A 17,573-nucleotide genomic window follows, 5' to 3' on the forward strand; every position below is an offset into this window, starting at 1 on the left:
GACTGAAACACCTGAACACCAAATAAGGTAATTTTGGGCTAACCTTAACTCTAAGAATTTGACAATGTTTTGACATTGCCATTATGTGTGTGGTGGAAAATGTTAACAAACACAAGTTGCAGCGACAATGATCAGTGTAAACAACTTAACTCAGCGTTAGCGTTGGTGTGTGTGCTGTACTCTGTGAGTTGACAGCCAGCAGTGTGACACACAGTCATAGGAGCACAACTTACTCCGGTTGAAATACACTCCTGGAAATGGAAAAAAGAACACATTGACACCGGTGTGTCAGACCCACCATACTTGCTCCGGACACTGCGAGAGGGCTGTACAAGCAATGATCACACGCACGGCACAGCGGACACACCAGGAACCGCGGTGTTGGCCGTCAAATGGCGCTAGCTGCGCAGCATTTGTGCACCGCCGCCGTCAGTGTCAGCCAGTTTGCCGTGGCATAAGGAGCTCCATCGCAGTCTTCAACACTGGTAGCATGCCGCGACAGCGTGGACGTAACCCGTATGTGCAGTTGACAGACTTTGAGCGAGGGCGTATAGTGGGCATGCAGGAGGCCGGGTGGACGTACCGCCGAATTGCTCAACACGTGGGGCGTGAGGTCTCCACAGTACATCGATGTTGTCGCCAGTGGTCGGCGGAAGGTGCACGTGCTCGTCGACCTGGGACCGGACCGCAGCGACGCACGGATGCACGCCAAGACCGTAGGATCCTACGCAGTGCCGTAGGGGACCGCACCGCCACTTCCCAGCAAATTAGGGACACTGTTGCTCCTGGGGTACCGGCGAGGACCATTCGCAACCGTCTCCATGAAGCTGGGCTACGGTGCCGCACACCGTTAGGCCGTCTTCCGCTCACGCCCCAACATCGTGCAGCCCGCCTCCAGTGGTGTCGCTACAGGCGTGAATGGAGGCACGAATGGAGACGTGTCGTCTTCAGCGATGAGAGACACTTCTGCTTTGGTGCAAATGATAGTCGTATGAGTGTTTGGCGCCGTGCAGTTGAGCACCACAATCAGGACTGCATACGACCGAGGCACACAGGGCCAACACCCGGCATCATGGTGTGGGGAGCGATCGCCTACACTGGCCGTACACCTCTGGTGATCGTCGAAGGGACACTGAATAGTGCACGGTACATCCAAACCGTCATCGAACCCATCGCTCTACCATTCCTAGACCGGCAAGGGAACTTGCTGTTCCAACAGGACAATGCACGTCCGCATGTATCCCGTGCCACCCAACGTGCTCTAGAAGGTGTAAGTCAACTACCCTGGCCAGCAACATCTCCGGATCTGTCCCCCATTGAGCATGTTTGGGACTGGATGAAGCGTCGTCTCACGCTGTCTGCATGTCCAGCACGAACGCTGGTCCAACTGAGGCGCCAGGTGGAAATGGCATGGCAAGCCGTTCCACAGGACTACACCCCCGCATCTCTACGATCGTCTCCATGGGAGAATAGCAGCCTGCATTGCTGCGAAAGGTGGATATACACTGTAATAGTGCCGACATTGTGCATGCTCTGTTGCCTGTGTCTATGTGCCTGTGGTTCTGTCAGTGTGATCATGTGATGTATCTGACCCCAGGAATGTGTCAATAAAGTTTCCCCTTCCTGGGACAATGAATTCACAGTGTTCTTATTTCAATTTCCAGGAGTGTAATATAGCGGCCGCTGATTGACTTCGATGGCCTTGCTTCAAGTTCCGGTTGCTTCGCTATTCCCCACAGGACTCCTCACGGTCTCGCGGTTCACTTGTTGGGTGCCACCTGCTGAATGGGGCGGCATTTGAACTGTATCGCGAAATCACGACAAAAGGGATAGCCAATAGTCGTGTTTTACTAGCTGCTGAATTACTGTCGCCTCTCGTGCCTTTACTGCAGTCACGTTTCTGTGCAAGTTGTAAATACCAGTTCGCTCTCTGTGTCTTATCGCCCCTATCCTCATAACCTCAAAAATTGTATACGTCAACATTGTTAAAAGTTTTCTCTACATCTACTGTTGCTTTCTTTAACGGATCTAAGATGAGTCATAGGTTATTTCGAGTGTTTCTATATGTCTCCTGAACACAAATTTATGTTCTCAAACATCAGTATCTACCTATTTTTCCATTCTTCTGTAAATAGTTGGTGTTCCACAACACTGCTTTTGCTTATCTTAACAGCCATTCTATGTATTCTTTCAACATTTCATCTTATCTTTCTTTTCTTAGCAATGGCTTTTCATCTGCGCTCTTCATGATCTCCAAAGGCCTCTTTAACTATTTTATGCTCAGCCTCTAGTCTTCTGCTAGTTATTCATGCTTCTGATCTCTTGCACTTCATGTCTAGTTATTTCCCCTTTGCACTTTGAAATTCCTGTAAATCTCATTTTTTGTAGGTGTTCGTTCGCCATCGACAGTGTCAGTTGCTGCATTTTCCTATTTTCTCTTTTTGCAAATTAGAATCAATAGCGTTTGCGTTATTCAAAGGTTTGTGCCGAGAATTCTCTTTGTAGCTACTGGTCGCTCTGCCTCAACACTTTGAACCAAGTATTAGCATTGAATAAATTATGATCTGAGGAAAATTCTACTAGGACACTTCCTCCTTCATTCCTTTCTTGCAATTCTCGTCAAACTACTTTTCCATTTCATTCTTTTTCTACCATCGAATTCCAGTCCACCATCACAAATAAATATGCATTACTCCTAAATGAATATTTTATCTCGTCATTTTTTCAGTCTCTTCAAAATTTGCGGAGCTAGTTGGGATATAAACTATATTGTTGTAGTAGATATTTCGTGATGACTGGGTGTTGTGTGGTGTCCTTAGGTTAGTTAGGTTTAAGCAGTTCTAAGTTCTAGGGGACTGATGACCATAGATGTTGAGTCCCATGGAGCTAGAGCCATTTTTTTGTAGTAAATATTGTCGTAGGTATTAGATTCCTGTCTATCTTGGCAGGATCGTGTGTCCGGAGTGCTGCTCATAGAAATTAATGTGCACTCTTATTCAGTTTTAGACCTTCTCTTGCATTACACCAATTTGATTTTGAATTTCTAACCCTGTACTTACCTCGCCAGAAGTTCAGGTTATTCTGTAACCACGTTTTACCAATTACCACTGCACCTACATACGTTGAACAACCTATCCATTTTTCAGCCCGATTAAAGGTCGTAAAGTTCTATTCGTCGTCCTGTAGAACGCAAACATTTTTCTGTTGCTCACACGCACTCCAGTTCTCCCGCCCGAAAATCAGAATGGAAGACCATCTTAATCCTGGAATATTTTCCCCAGAAAGATGGCATCATCATTTAACCACACAACCGAGCTGCATGCTCTCGGGAAACATAACGGCTGTATTTTCCCCTCCTTTCAACCGTCCGCAATATTAACGTGATAAGGCCAACCTGGATAATGATGCTAGGCCAGATCTTCAAGTCATTCAGACCGTGTGCCTTCAGTTACTAAGAATACTGATGCCACTCGTAAGAACCCACAGGTTAGTCTGGTCCCTTCACAGAGACCCCTCGACTGCCGCGGCACCTACGGAATGGCCATGTGTATTCTTGAGACGGGCAAGCTACTCAACCACGGTAAAGTACATGGTTCGTGGAATAAGTAGAAATAAACTTAAAATAATGGTAATTATCGAAGTGCTAAACAGTAAATATAGAGTAGGGAAAGTCTCTTCATGTCTCGACAGCAGGACTCTTAATAATGTATACGTAAATTAGGATTTCCTGCAGGAAATTGCTCTGCTGATAAAAAAAATATATTAATTTAAGAAAGGTATATGTATTGGTAATGTGCAGTATTTAGCAGAAGTGAGATTTTCAAAACGAGAACATGGCTAAAAGAAATTTCTAATAATAAGAAATGAATTATGTAAAAAGTGTAAAGGTGATGTGCCACATGTAAACGTATTATTTGTACCGCACACTGTAGGCCAATTATAAGTTCCGCAGGCATTCCATACCGGAAACTGGGGTTGTTTTACCCTAGAACACTAACAGTTGGAATGTTACATTGCTTCTAAAGCATCGTTAAGTTTATTACTCCACATTTTTTTGAAAGGAAGTTATAATTTATAGGTTACGGCTTAGTTAATGACATTATTATATCTCCAGTGGTATGTAACATACCAAATTACGTACAAAATGTCGCCTTTTAAATCTTTCTGCTATCATAGATTTTACGAATGTTTGTTATCTAGGCTTAATGTGTCTGTGCATATTGCGTTAGTTACCTTGGCGCTGAAAGCAACAGAAAATGCCCAAAATTATTGGTAGTAATCGAAATTTTCAAACATTATTAGGGATATAGGTCACAGCATGTGCACATATAGGGAAATGTTAATATAAGACATGGAGGATGGTATCAAAATAACTGACAGCTTTACCTAAATGATGAATTCAGTACTGATAACCTAAATTACACCCCAAAGCTCTGCGAACATTTTACCAGTAATAGTATCGGAATTAGAACGTTTGAAATACCGAACGATAACCGCACATTACATCTAGCAAAATTGGTCGTTGGTAAAAAAAAAACACACACACAGATTTCGACGCCTAAGATTGCAACGAACGACAAAACTGATTAAATAAAGTCTACCAAATTAATACACCGCATCTCTCACTGTCAAGTTACAGTTAAATTTGAAAAACAACTAAACGCACTTGTAAACGATTTCGATTAAAGGACGAATTTCAAATAGAATTTAATAGGAGAACCAAGAAGTGTCTTGGTGGTTCTGACACGAAATTTCTTAGACAAAGCTGGATAAAACATAGGTCCAAGTATCAAAGAACATAGTTCTACAAAATCAGACTATTATCAACACTGTACATTAATTAGTATTGGATACTCATCACATCGCGATGAATCCCATAGGACAGAGCATGTTACCGAGGTTTCTTGATCACACGGTTCTACTTCTTCCTGCCTACTGACAACCGTCCTGTACATCAATCCATCTCCATATTTCGGAACTTTCATCGTCGATTTGTGGAGATTTGTGAGATTTGACGGTGGATATCTTCCTGTTCTTTCCTCGCATCCGAGAAAACCACATACATAAGTTTAAAAAATTCTCATTTCTTGTGAGACAGCGTAGATGTTTTCGTAGGTAGACCAACTCTTAAACAAACATAGGTAGTACCTAACAGTATTTTCTTCCATCACTGTGCTGCTTACATGTGGACTATATCTTAGAATATATAAAGGTGAGTTAGGTAATCCATCATTGGAGTTTCTGGTAACCATGTTGGGGCACTATGGTTGGGATCCAATCTTCAAGTGTGCGCTTGTTTCTCTTCTTCTTCATTTTTCTTGTATTTCTTACATATCTAGTGGAGTACAGTCTGGATCTATAGCACAGTATTGAGGACAGTCTGGATCTATAGCACAGTATTAACACTGAGTTTTATTTATCGCAAGAAATGAATTATATTGAATGGCGGCCTTAAGTAGACTAGTTTTGCATAAAGCGAAACAAATGATATTCGAAATAAGGGACCTAAGAGAGCAAGCGGAGCACATGCAGACGAGGAATATAGCCTATGCGTTGTGCAGTGCACCAAATCGTTGATCTGAACAAACTAATTACGTTTAACCCGTTCACGCAAGTCAATTTTAAACAACTAATTCTTTAAAGCACCGTTCTGTAACTAATATCTATAACGGCACATTCAAAAGTTTGTGCGTATAATGTAGTAGCTCGTGCCATTAATCATTTAAACAACGTTTTATTGGTTTACAGTTGTTATACATTTAACCATTGACTATAAAGCAGTACAAGATTTAGTTGTTCATAGGTTCTTTGTGAATTTCACTATGCTTGTGTTTTGTATCGATGTATAGTCTTAAAATGTCTCATGTCTTTGAAAAACAATCTTTTTGCAGCTACAAGTTCTCCCCCATTTCGTGTGGTCTTTGTTTAGTATTACGTTATCTGACATTGGCTTAGGAAGCAGTATGCAATTTCATCATGAACAATTAAAAAATATTATTGTGGAACATAAGTATTGTGTATTCAAGATTTTAGGTTACACAGTAATTCACTTGTAACAAATAATTGGTGTGCTTAACAATATGTTGGTCCGGTGACAAAGTGGTTAGCACACAGGGAGGTGGCCCGATTTCATGGAGGACCATACCAATTTAGGTCTTCTGTGATTTCCCTAAATCATTCTAAGAAAATGCTTGAGAGTTCCTTTGAAAGGGCTCAGTCGATTTCCTTCCCCATCGTTGAATCATTCCAATCTTGTACTCCATTTCTGATAACCCCATTATCGATGAGACAGTAATCTCTTTTTGTTATGGTAAATATGCTCATTTTATGGTTGACCCCAAGAAATATCAAATGATGTATCAAATTGATATGTAATTGTCTGTTTTTGTTGTAAACAGTTTTACCTGTAAACGTTGATAACTTTGCTAATATGGGTTGTGTGGATATGATGATAGTTTTATTGTGAACGTCTCTTCATGACGAATGCAAAGCTGCATTCAGATGTGTTGTAGCTCGTCTGCGAGCAATTTTGGTACTTTGGTGAATATTTGAGTCTTTAAATATTGGCGCAGTTCGACATTGGCTGTGTTTGATTGTCGCTCACAAGCGGGATGCGATAACGGCCAGGTGAATTTCAAGATGTGGGCACACAGCCGGAGGCCCGCCCTAAACCAAGCCCAACTGCTCATATGGGTCACTCTACCAGCAGAATCTGCTGCGTCGTTGAAAATCGCAGGCAGCCTGGCACTGAACTCAGCGTCTGTTTCTATCATTAACCCACTAAGTCCCAAATAATTTTTTTTATAAATTGAATTTTTTATTGCTTAATTATAATGTAGAGAGTGTATGAACCACAATAAGTACAAAAATAGCCAAAGAATATTTATACATGCTGATATAATGGCCGTCCTCAAAATATGACACTGGGATGTAACAGTATAGTATTGCATACTAAACTGTATTCTAGTCTAAACTATTTATTTCTTGTGAAATGGTACAATCCACTTCACACACAGTGTTACACGGCATTTGACACTATATATATATATTATGTTTCCCGTTGCATTTATCTCTTACACATCTTCTTTGCGTGCTTCTTTTGTCAATCATATGACCAATTCCATCAAACCTGATGTCTGGTATATCTCTCAACTGACTTGATGGGTATTCCATTGGACGTCCAATATTCCGTCTTACAGTGTCCAATTTCGGGTATGTAACTGTAACAGTACGTCTGAAATCTAGTAAATCCTGTGCATTTTTCCCATGTACTAGTCTGTAGCAGAGTCAGGCATTTACGAGGGCCGTTTCCAGCAAAAATGTAATATGACCCAGTACCATTTCTTCCCTCTAATTACCGTCCCATATTTTCCTACTAACCATTCATGGTGGTCAACACCTTCCATGTACGCGTTATACGACTTCAAAACGACAGGTTGTTGCAGTTGTGTCTTCTTACTTGCTTGTCTACTATACCAAGTTGCTGCTCCCAAAGGTTCAACTTGATCAAAATTTGTATCAATTGTAACGCATCTGTTGTCGTGCCATTTAACAAATAAGACTTCACCATTCCTGTCGAACAGGTAGTCATAGGTTCCTTGAACTGTCTTTTTCAGTTCGATGCTGCTCAGTAGTGGACAGTCAGCTACTCGATTCTCCGTGACAGTCCCACTTGTTCGAAAACCCAAATTTCTCAGATTAATCAGAAGAGCTCTACTTGTGAAGAAATTTTAAAGTACACACAATGATTCAGCGGTTTTTCAATGCAGTCCAACATGTTTAGGACTACTCTTGATCCCAATAGTAGGTCATCCCTTCCAGTATCTTCTGGATCCTTTCGACAGTATAAATCAAATTTGAAACAGTAGAGACTTGCTCCACAAAGAGATCACAACTTATTGACAAATCTAATAGGCTTGCCTCGGATGAACTCTTCATCTGGAACTGTATTATTTACCAATGGGTACGATATTCATAAATATACTTACATAAGACACTGTAAATTTCAAAGTAACTTCATATCCCGTAATTTATATATAACAGAGAGGGGTCGTTAATTACCTCAGCAACAAAATCTGGTTAAATTTACACATTTTAAAAAGAAAATATATCATCAGTAGCAGAGTTTCATATTGGTATGTGCAGCAATACAAATAACTGAAATGATAACACCAAGTCCCAGTGTCCTATTTCGAGTACACCAAATTTTATAACAATGGAAAACAATGAATATAACTCCAATTGAGCCAACAATGCAAGTAGCTTCAAATACAAATTGTTGACTGTAAATAATCGCAAAAAGATCTTTGCCACATATTTTAAATATTACTAAATTGTCGATAAAGTAAATACCTGTAATAACGAAAAGTGTGCCTTAGTATTCAATAATCAATTAATGGTAGAACTTATTGCTTTTCATTTTCTCTAAGCATACATTTGTTATAAAAAGCATCAACAAATGACGTAGAATAGTAATAGATGAAAATTAATAATTTATTGTATATTTACAAATAAATATGTGCCCTGTCCCCAAAATAGGACACTGGTACGTAATGGGTTAATTTATACATAGCAGACGAACCGCTTGTATCTTGACAACCACATACTTGACTTTGTAGCGTGATGCTACAACAGTGAAATTTGTAGCTATGTTTCAATTAAAATCGTAGGCAATAGCGTCGATGTTCCATCACGGATATACACTGTAGTCTTTGTGCCTTTACCAGAAAGCCTACGTCCACGCTTTGCAGCAATTATTGCCAACACATAGAAGCTGAAGACAAGATATGAGAACAGGGCTTTTATAGACTCGTATAAAATGTGTTCTTTGATTTCCTGACTTGCTGATCATTTTAATAGTGATGTGGATAGTTTTTACGTTATAATTCATATCCTTTAATCGACGTTATTATATTTTATACACTTCCGTAATTATGATATGTGATACTTGCTGTAGGTAGCGCCTCAGACAGCGGTACTATTTACTCGCTTCCACAACCGGCGGAGCCAAATACGCACAGCAGACAGTAGGCAAATAGCAGCTGACCTGACATATAGGGCCTCCTTCGCCACGTCACGAGACAGAATGAGATGCACTGATTACCAGAGAGGGGCAAACCTGACCCACAGGGACAACGTGTCAGTGTTGTGTGCTTACTACATGTTTACACCATTGGCGCTTGTTGTCGTTCTGGTGAAAACCTACGCTGCAAGGTTTGAATATGTATGCTGTTTGACTGTGTCTGGGTTATTCAGAGCAGTGTGAAGGATTTTGCGCTTTACTGAAGGACTCTCAGTATCTCACAGTGTTTATTGCTTGCTTAGCTGCAGCCAGTCGTTATTAGGTGTTGTGCTCGAATCCACACCCTGCAACGAACTCGTAACTGCTGTGGTCTGGACAAATACAGTGGACAGAAGAGCCATTCCTGCGGTGGCAACGAAGCTATATTTAACTACGATGATGTCTGATGGATCCTTAAGTTCCTGGAAGTCCTCGAATCACAGTACTCTGTACTTACGTAAATACTGCCAGCCAGCCGTCTGTGTTGTGCAACGAAGTCTTATTGGGTGTCGAACGTTTAATTAGCGTTTCTCTGTACAAGGAAGAGGAAGGAAATCCGTTCCTACAATAGTATTTTAACATTTGAAGGAAATGTAAACATCTCTGCAGAAATCATCAGAATAGGCTGGACATCAAATGACACTGCTTAGAAAGACAAGACTGCTACTTTTAAATCGTAGGTAAATTGTGAAGAAGATATTCCGTATTGCCTTGAGACTTCCCGAAAGAGTAATACTGTGTACCGTACTGAACCTCGAGGCAGCGACCTTGAATATCGTGGATAACGTTCTTACAACTGAGCTATCCAGGCATCAACGTCGATCCACCCAGAGACATTCTATTCTGTCAGTACCTCTCTTCCATTTCTCCGAACGGTGGAGAAGATCGTCTGCACACACTGCTGGAGTAGCACTTCTGGATGAAACGTGTCAAGGCTTAAGACCTAAAAACGCCAAAAGCCATTTTTTCCTGGACGACTTTTGTACTATATAATGGAGTGTGCAATACTCTGAAACGTCTGACACATTAAAATTGTGTGTGATTGGTACACGTACCTGTAGCCTTCATTCATCCTTTTGTCAATAATAATACCCAAGATTTGTAATGGCTTCATATCAAGCTCTCGTTACTTATAGCCTAAGTTCGAATGAAAGTGAACGATAGCTTATTCTTCCAGGTATAAAGTGAAACTTATAGTAATTTGGCAATTTTGGAATCAATGAATACATAGCGCTGCCTGTCTGTACTAAAATACGTCCTTCATATGGACTTATTGATGAACATCCTCTGAAGAACTTATTCTGGAATCGAACCATTAAATTCATACCGACTTACACCAAATTCGAATTCGTCATGAAGCTTTGCTAATTATAATTTATGTTAGTCACAAGAAATTTTCATATACTATACTCTATTGCAATTCATTATTCATTACCTGTAATACTATATTACTGAAGTTCTTTCAGTAATATCAAAGCTTAATATTCCCAGTAGCAACTAGGACTCACTGCTGTTAGTCACCTTGTAGCAAACTAACTATATTGAATAGCAGTAAATCAAATAACTTTAAACCTTCCTTATAGCTATAGTACTAACTAGTCGTGGTGACTTCAGTTCAAAGTATATTTTGTTATTGTGATTGTACATGAAAGGACTTGAAATCAATTTCGATTTTCGTTCCATGTTGTTTAAGTTAAGTCCGTTTCTTGTCTTACTTCGTTTGTAATAGTACTCGCAATGAGAGCAAAGAAATATTACAGCCATCCCATTGATGTAGAGAAATACGACAGGGTGATGATTTATAAGTGGCCTGATTATATATTTTTTATTATTAACGTTTAACTACTACCTCCGCAACAGTTCTAAATTTAACAACACAGGCATTATAGTTCGACGTTGCAGAAACAATACATTGCAGTTGTGGAGCTGGTTTCTTTAATGTACACTATACTGACCTTCTAAAACCTGAATTCCTCCTTTGTAGAATAAAAGAAACACGAGCTATATTTTTAGCTTTTCGTTTTAAGCTGGATAATATAAAAGATGAGAAAATAGTAATGTGCTCACCAACAGAAATATTATGTAGGGAATACGCCTCATCGGAATAAAATTGACCTATTTTGGTCCACGATTCAAGAAGAGCTAAATTTCTCCATTTAATGGAAAATGAATGGAATTACATCGACAGTAATTCTGAGGTCGTTTAGGGACATTTTCTGAGTATTCTAGTGCAAAGAACCTGCGGTCTTCCATAACTCGTTAGGGACTAACATTGTGGTTACGATTTGCTCATTTGTTAACTCAGTATGGCTTGTAGATGTGAAAATCTCTTGAACACAGTGAGACGCCCTAACAAGAATCACAAGAGAACCGTTAGAGTACTGAGACAGATGCAAAATTACTGACATGTGATTGCCACTGCTGCGAGAACTACTGCACATAGCGAAGTTGTACCGCTCTTTATATGCCGTCTGTGAACCCGTACAAGTAGAGGATATCGGAAAACCTTTCAACGGTAATCCTATCATTACTGCTCTTTATCACTGTTAATGTACGAGAAACACGCTTGGAAAAAGAACTCGGGACAGGACCGAGCGCTACTAAATGCAAATATGAGGCCCCGAGTAACGTTGTCGATACTGTTGTCAGCAACAAGTAGCGTGAGCAAACGGAAAAAGCATTTTTACAAACAAAACACACAGAATATACCGCCAACATTTGCACTGCTGTGCGGATAGTATCACTCTAACGCAGATACAAATATATGTGGGGTGTGAAAACAGAGGGAAGTACAGTTATTCTGAAGCTTGTCACGGGAGACCTCAAGTCTCTTGTGTCAAAACAATCAGAAAACATCAATTAACAACCTGATAAATTTTACCAAGTATAAGTGAAGTTCACACATGTAGTGACGAGTACCTTTCAAAACATTTTTAAAGACATTTATACACTCCTGGAAATGGAAAAAAGAACACTTTGACACCGGTGTGTCAGACCCACCATACTTGCTCCGGACACTGCGAGAGGGCTGTACAAGCAATGAACACGCACGGCACAGCGGACATACCAGGAACCGCGGTGTTGGCCGTCGAATGGCGCTAGCTGCGCAGCATTTGTGCACCGCCGCCGTCAGTGTCAGCCAGTTTGCCGTGGCATACGGAGCTCCATCGCAGTCTTTAACACTGGCAGCATGCCGCGACAGCGTGGACGTGAACCGTATGTGCAGTTGACGGACTTTGAGCGAGGGCGTATAGTGGGCATGCGGGAGGCCGGGTGGACGTACCGCCGAATTGCTCAACACGTGGGGCGTGAGGTCTCCACAGTACATCGATGTTGTCGCCAGTGGTCGGCGGAAGGTGCACGTGCCCGTCGACCTGGGACCGTACCGCAGCGACGCACGGATGCACGCCAAGACCGTAGGATCGTACGCAGTGCCGTAGGGGACCGCACCGCCACTTCCCAGCAAATTAGGGACACTGTTGCTCCTGGGGTATCGGCGAGGACCATTCGCAACCGTCTCCATGAAGCTGGGCTACTGTCCCGCACACCGTTAGGCCGTCTTCCGCTCACGCCCGAACATCGTGCAGCCCGCCTCCAGTGGTGTCGCGACAGGCGTGAATGGAGGGACGAATGGAGACGTGTAGTCTTCAGCGATGAGAGTCGCTTCTGCCTTGGTGCCAATGATGGTCGTATGCGTGTTTGGCGCCGTGCAGGTGAGCGCCACAATCAGGACTGCATACGACCGAGGCACACAGGGCCAACACACGGCATCATGGTGTGGGGAGCGATCTCCTACACTGGCCGTACACCTCTGGTGATCGTCGAGGGGACACTGAATAGTGCACGGTACATCCAAACCGCCATCGAAACCATCGTTCTACCATTCCTAGACCGGCAAGGGAACTTGCTGTTCCAACAGGACAATGCACGTCCGCATGTATCCCGTGCCACCCAACGTGCTCTAGAAGGTGTAAGTCAACTACCCTGGCCAGCAAGATCTCCGGATCTGTACCCGATTGAGCATGTTTGGGACTGGATGAAGCGTCGTCTCACGCGGTCTGCACGTCCAGCTCGAACGCTGGTCCAACTGAGGCGCCAGGTGGAAATGGCATGGCAAGCCGTTCCACAGGACTACATCCAGCATCTCTACGATCGTCTCCATGGGAGAATAGCAGCCTGCATTGCTGCGAAAGGTGGATATACACTGTACTAGTGCCGACTTTGTGCATGCTCTGTTGCCTGTGTCTATGTGCCTGTGGTTCCGTCAGTGTGATCATGTGATGTATATGACCCCAGGAATGTGTCAATAAAGTTTCCCCTTCCTGGGACAATGAATTCACGGTGTTCTTATTTCAATTTCCAGGAGTGTAGATAAATGCTGCGGACTTCCGGATAAAATGAGACATGAAATGATGTGGTGGCCCTCAAATACGTAGCCTCGGACTTCAGAGTTAAAATACCAAAAGTTTTGCCTGGTTTCGTATACGCTATATTACACAAATTGTTGCTACCTTGTCGTACAAATCTGGGATTTCCAGACTTGCTACACTCCGCTGTGAGCGGACAAAAATCAGCAGCCACTGCAATTTCTATACACTTTTCATCCAGATTAACATCCGATCCCACTTTACATACATTCTCACATTCACACTCTGACATATGTTTTAGATCCACACATTCATCAATAAGTTTCGTTTCGCCTCCTTTCGTGACTAGAAACACACAAATTCCGTCGTCCAAAGTATCAGTTCGAGTACCTTTTACATCATTACATAAATTACCATTAGTCTGTTCCTTTAAACAGAAATCATCTACCTCTGCAAATAGATTTTTGACTTCAACTGCTGGCGAGACCAATGCTAAGCCTCCCTTAGTAACACTGACGCTTTCCGCTGAAACACTGTCACTCTCACTTGCAGCTGGCGAAACCAAAGGTATGCCGCCTTCACTAACATGGACGCTTTTCGGCGATTCACAAATACTTGCTACTAGACACCTTCCTTACTGCAATTGCGACTATTTGCTAATACATCTTCAGAACTCTCCACACAATATGCTCTCACAAAATTCATCTCCACTCTAACTTCTTTTTGAAACATTGAATCCTTCCATTTATCACCATTCACACACTCATTCATTACACAGTCATAAATGACATCATTCCCCGCAACTTTATTCTCATTACTTTTACTTAAATCTCTCACAAACCTATGCATCCACAGTTAGCACCTGCTTTTATTGAAAGAGCTGCCTACATAACCTTCCTCATTTACATACTTCGTATGATATATATGTTGCCTTTCTCCAAACTTGTCAACATTTCTACCATTACCACTGTCTCCAGTCCTTTTCATTGCCTGTTTAGATTGCCATCCCCGGACCTGAGACGTGCCGAACATCAGTTTCCTGACCGGTTGTCACGCAATTGCAGTTCGCGCGAATTTCCTCCATGAACTCTGCATTCCTTACTTGGGTCCCGTTCACGGAAGTTGTCACTCCGGTTCATTTTCTGACTATTCTGCTCAATCCAGCTACTATCACCCTGATAATTCCTTTGATTTCTCTCAAGATTATTACATTGGTGGTAAATATTTTGATTCCCATTTTGATAACTACAACCAGGATTTTTCTGAGGTTTGAACTTCAAAGTCCTCTGTAATTTTTCTACAAATCCTAGAAATTCGTTCACGGAATCACATGGACTATGGACAAGATTCCGTTACAGATCTTCGTGTAATTGCCTTTTTAATGTAGTGATATCTGTTAAAACTCCCAACAGATTTTTCACACCCATAAGCTTGCCAAATTAGCGCCTGCAAAAATTTTTCATCATTCCATTACCGTACCTGTAACTCGCCCGGTCTAAGAATTTATTTTTGATCTGAGTCTGTTTTGACTCGTTCCTAAAGTTATTCAAAAACAGTTATTGAACTCTTTGTACCATTCGCACGAACTACATTTAACATTTGCCCCAGACTGTGGGTCTCCTTGCAAATGCCGTTTAACATATTTTATTTTCGAGGCGTCCGACTTGCCATGAGCAAAAACGTCACTACATGCAGACAAGAAATTTACTGGGTGACATCTTCCATCACCTGTGCAACATTTCACAGATCCGCTATTTTCCCAAGGGATATTTATAACCGAAGTGGCCTGTTGGGAGGCTAACGAGTTTAAATAACTTTTTTATATGTTGCATTATCCTTTTAAATTCATTGTCACCAGTGACATTGGACTCTTTAATTTTGCCAATTTCTTTCTCTCCCTCAACTACATGATTGGCAATGTCATTAACTGCTAAATTTATATCGCATTTATGAGCATCTTGGGCTTTTATACAGTCGTGTACCTTGCCCCTAAGCTCCTCCTGTGTCTTATACATTTTTCCTCAAGATCTTTTTCCACTGATTCTATTTTAGATTTTACTGTTACAAATTCGTATGTAATTTTCCCCATATCCAATCGGACACGTTTTAATTTATCATCAATTGCTTTTTATAGGCTACCCATAATTTTTTCAACTTCCTCTTTCACAGCGGAACCTATGTCAGTTAGCATTGTACCCATATATGTTCAAATTGCTCTGATATTGTTTTCCATTGTATTCATATTATTTTCCAATCCCTGGATCATTTGCATTAGTTGATACATCATATCTCCCGCATATTCATTCCCCTTGCCTGAATTCTTACTAGTTACACTTTCACACTCTGATTTCGCACTAACCGGGTCACTTTCATTTTCAGAATCACACATACTAGGTGATTATATTTGCGAGTTTTATAAGTGGAGCATGAACTTCAGAGTCAAACACTATCTCACTATTTGCGAAGGCACTTATCTGATCTGAGATGGTTCCCTCCGCCATGGTGATGTCGGTTGTAGTGCAAGCCGACATTGAAGACTGCCCTGGAATACTCGAAGACACTGTCATCGTATCGCTGTTGATCTGCGTCCCCCACTGGCGAAGATCGCCTTATGTAAATGTTGCTGCTCCCCCTTACCGCTTATGACAACTGCCTCCGATACCACTGTCCATTAAACGCGCAATTCGCTACTTTTCCCTACTCTCAAATTTTTTCAAATCTGAACACCCACACAAAGTGATTTAAACGGATAGATTAGGATCTCTATCGATAGCATGTGTTAGTTGTGAAAATTATTGCGTGATTTCACTATTTACGGAAACCTACTTGCGGGTACAAGCCATATTCTGCTGAGTCTACAGTGTACAATATGAATATACACATGAATCGAATGGTCGTAGGTTCCCATCACTCGGCAGTTGTGAATGAAATGTATAAATTTATAAATGAAAGATTGCTATTAAGTAAAATCTGCAGGTACTATCTTAACGACTTTAAATGATGAGTGCGACAGCAGAAGTACTTTTGAGAGTGCAGTATATTTCTGCAAAACACTTATTGCTGTCCATGGTCCAGCAATTAAATAAAATATAAGTTGAATAATGGGGAAATAATAGATTACTACTGCACGTAATTAGCTATGAACAACCACATAGCTCGCGAGAAATTCACTTCTAAATGCACATTGTGTCTTCACTGCAGACGTCACGGAAATCTCCCAAGTGCACATGTTAGCACTCCGAAGTATTTTTATCTGCCTCGACCACGCGCAAACCGCTCCACACTCTCCAAGACTGCCGCGACCGTGCATCCTGAACACTCCATCCTGTGTGACAGTCCCAGACTGCCCGTGTCCTGTCCCGTAGTGTTCTCTCACTTGAATCCATTCATGAGTGCTGTGACTGGCTAGAGTACTTCCGCCCTGTCTTGAAGCCAGTGCACACTCACAATCATAATGAAATACATTCGAAATACTGGATTTACATTTAAATAACTCGAAATTGATTAAATATACCTATTGCTGGACCATAAACACGTACTACTGAAGTTAACAAGACAATTTAGGTTTACACTAATAGCTTTCTAAAGACAAGTCGATTGACGTAATCGGATGAAGCGTTTAGATTTTGGAAATTAGTTGCTGAGAGATACTTCTATAATTTACTGGCAGATACTAAACTTTAAACAAATAAAGATATTGAAAATCTGATTACACCATCAGAATCATAATACAAATAATGGTAATGTACATGTTTTTCTTGCGGTATCATGATTCATCTGGCTACTATTAATTTGTATAAGAACTGTGAAATGTCTGCCATGATGGTTTCATATTTCATAAAGTCCCGCACCAGTGGTTCTCTCGGCATACATGTCTCTTTCATCGACACAGCGTCACCATAGAATTGCCAGCCACGAGACCGCTGGACCCCAGCTAATGTTCAGCACCTTGTGGCCACGGACTGCCGAGAGGCCCCAGCGCGGCCACACCAACTCTGAACGTAGAATATTTCCAGGACGCCACAACTCGCACCTTACCTCACGCTGCTGAGTGGAATACATTTCCGGAAGTAGAAAACAAATACTATATGCAGTCATAATGTTTTGATTATCACTTGAGCAAATAAAATTACGTGGTTAATATT

This window comes from Schistocerca gregaria, chromosome 5 (assembly GCF_023897955.1).
Source record: "Schistocerca gregaria isolate iqSchGreg1 chromosome 5, iqSchGreg1.2, whole genome shotgun sequence".
NCBI classification, from domain to species: domain Eukaryota; kingdom Metazoa; phylum Arthropoda; class Insecta; order Orthoptera; family Acrididae; genus Schistocerca; species Schistocerca gregaria.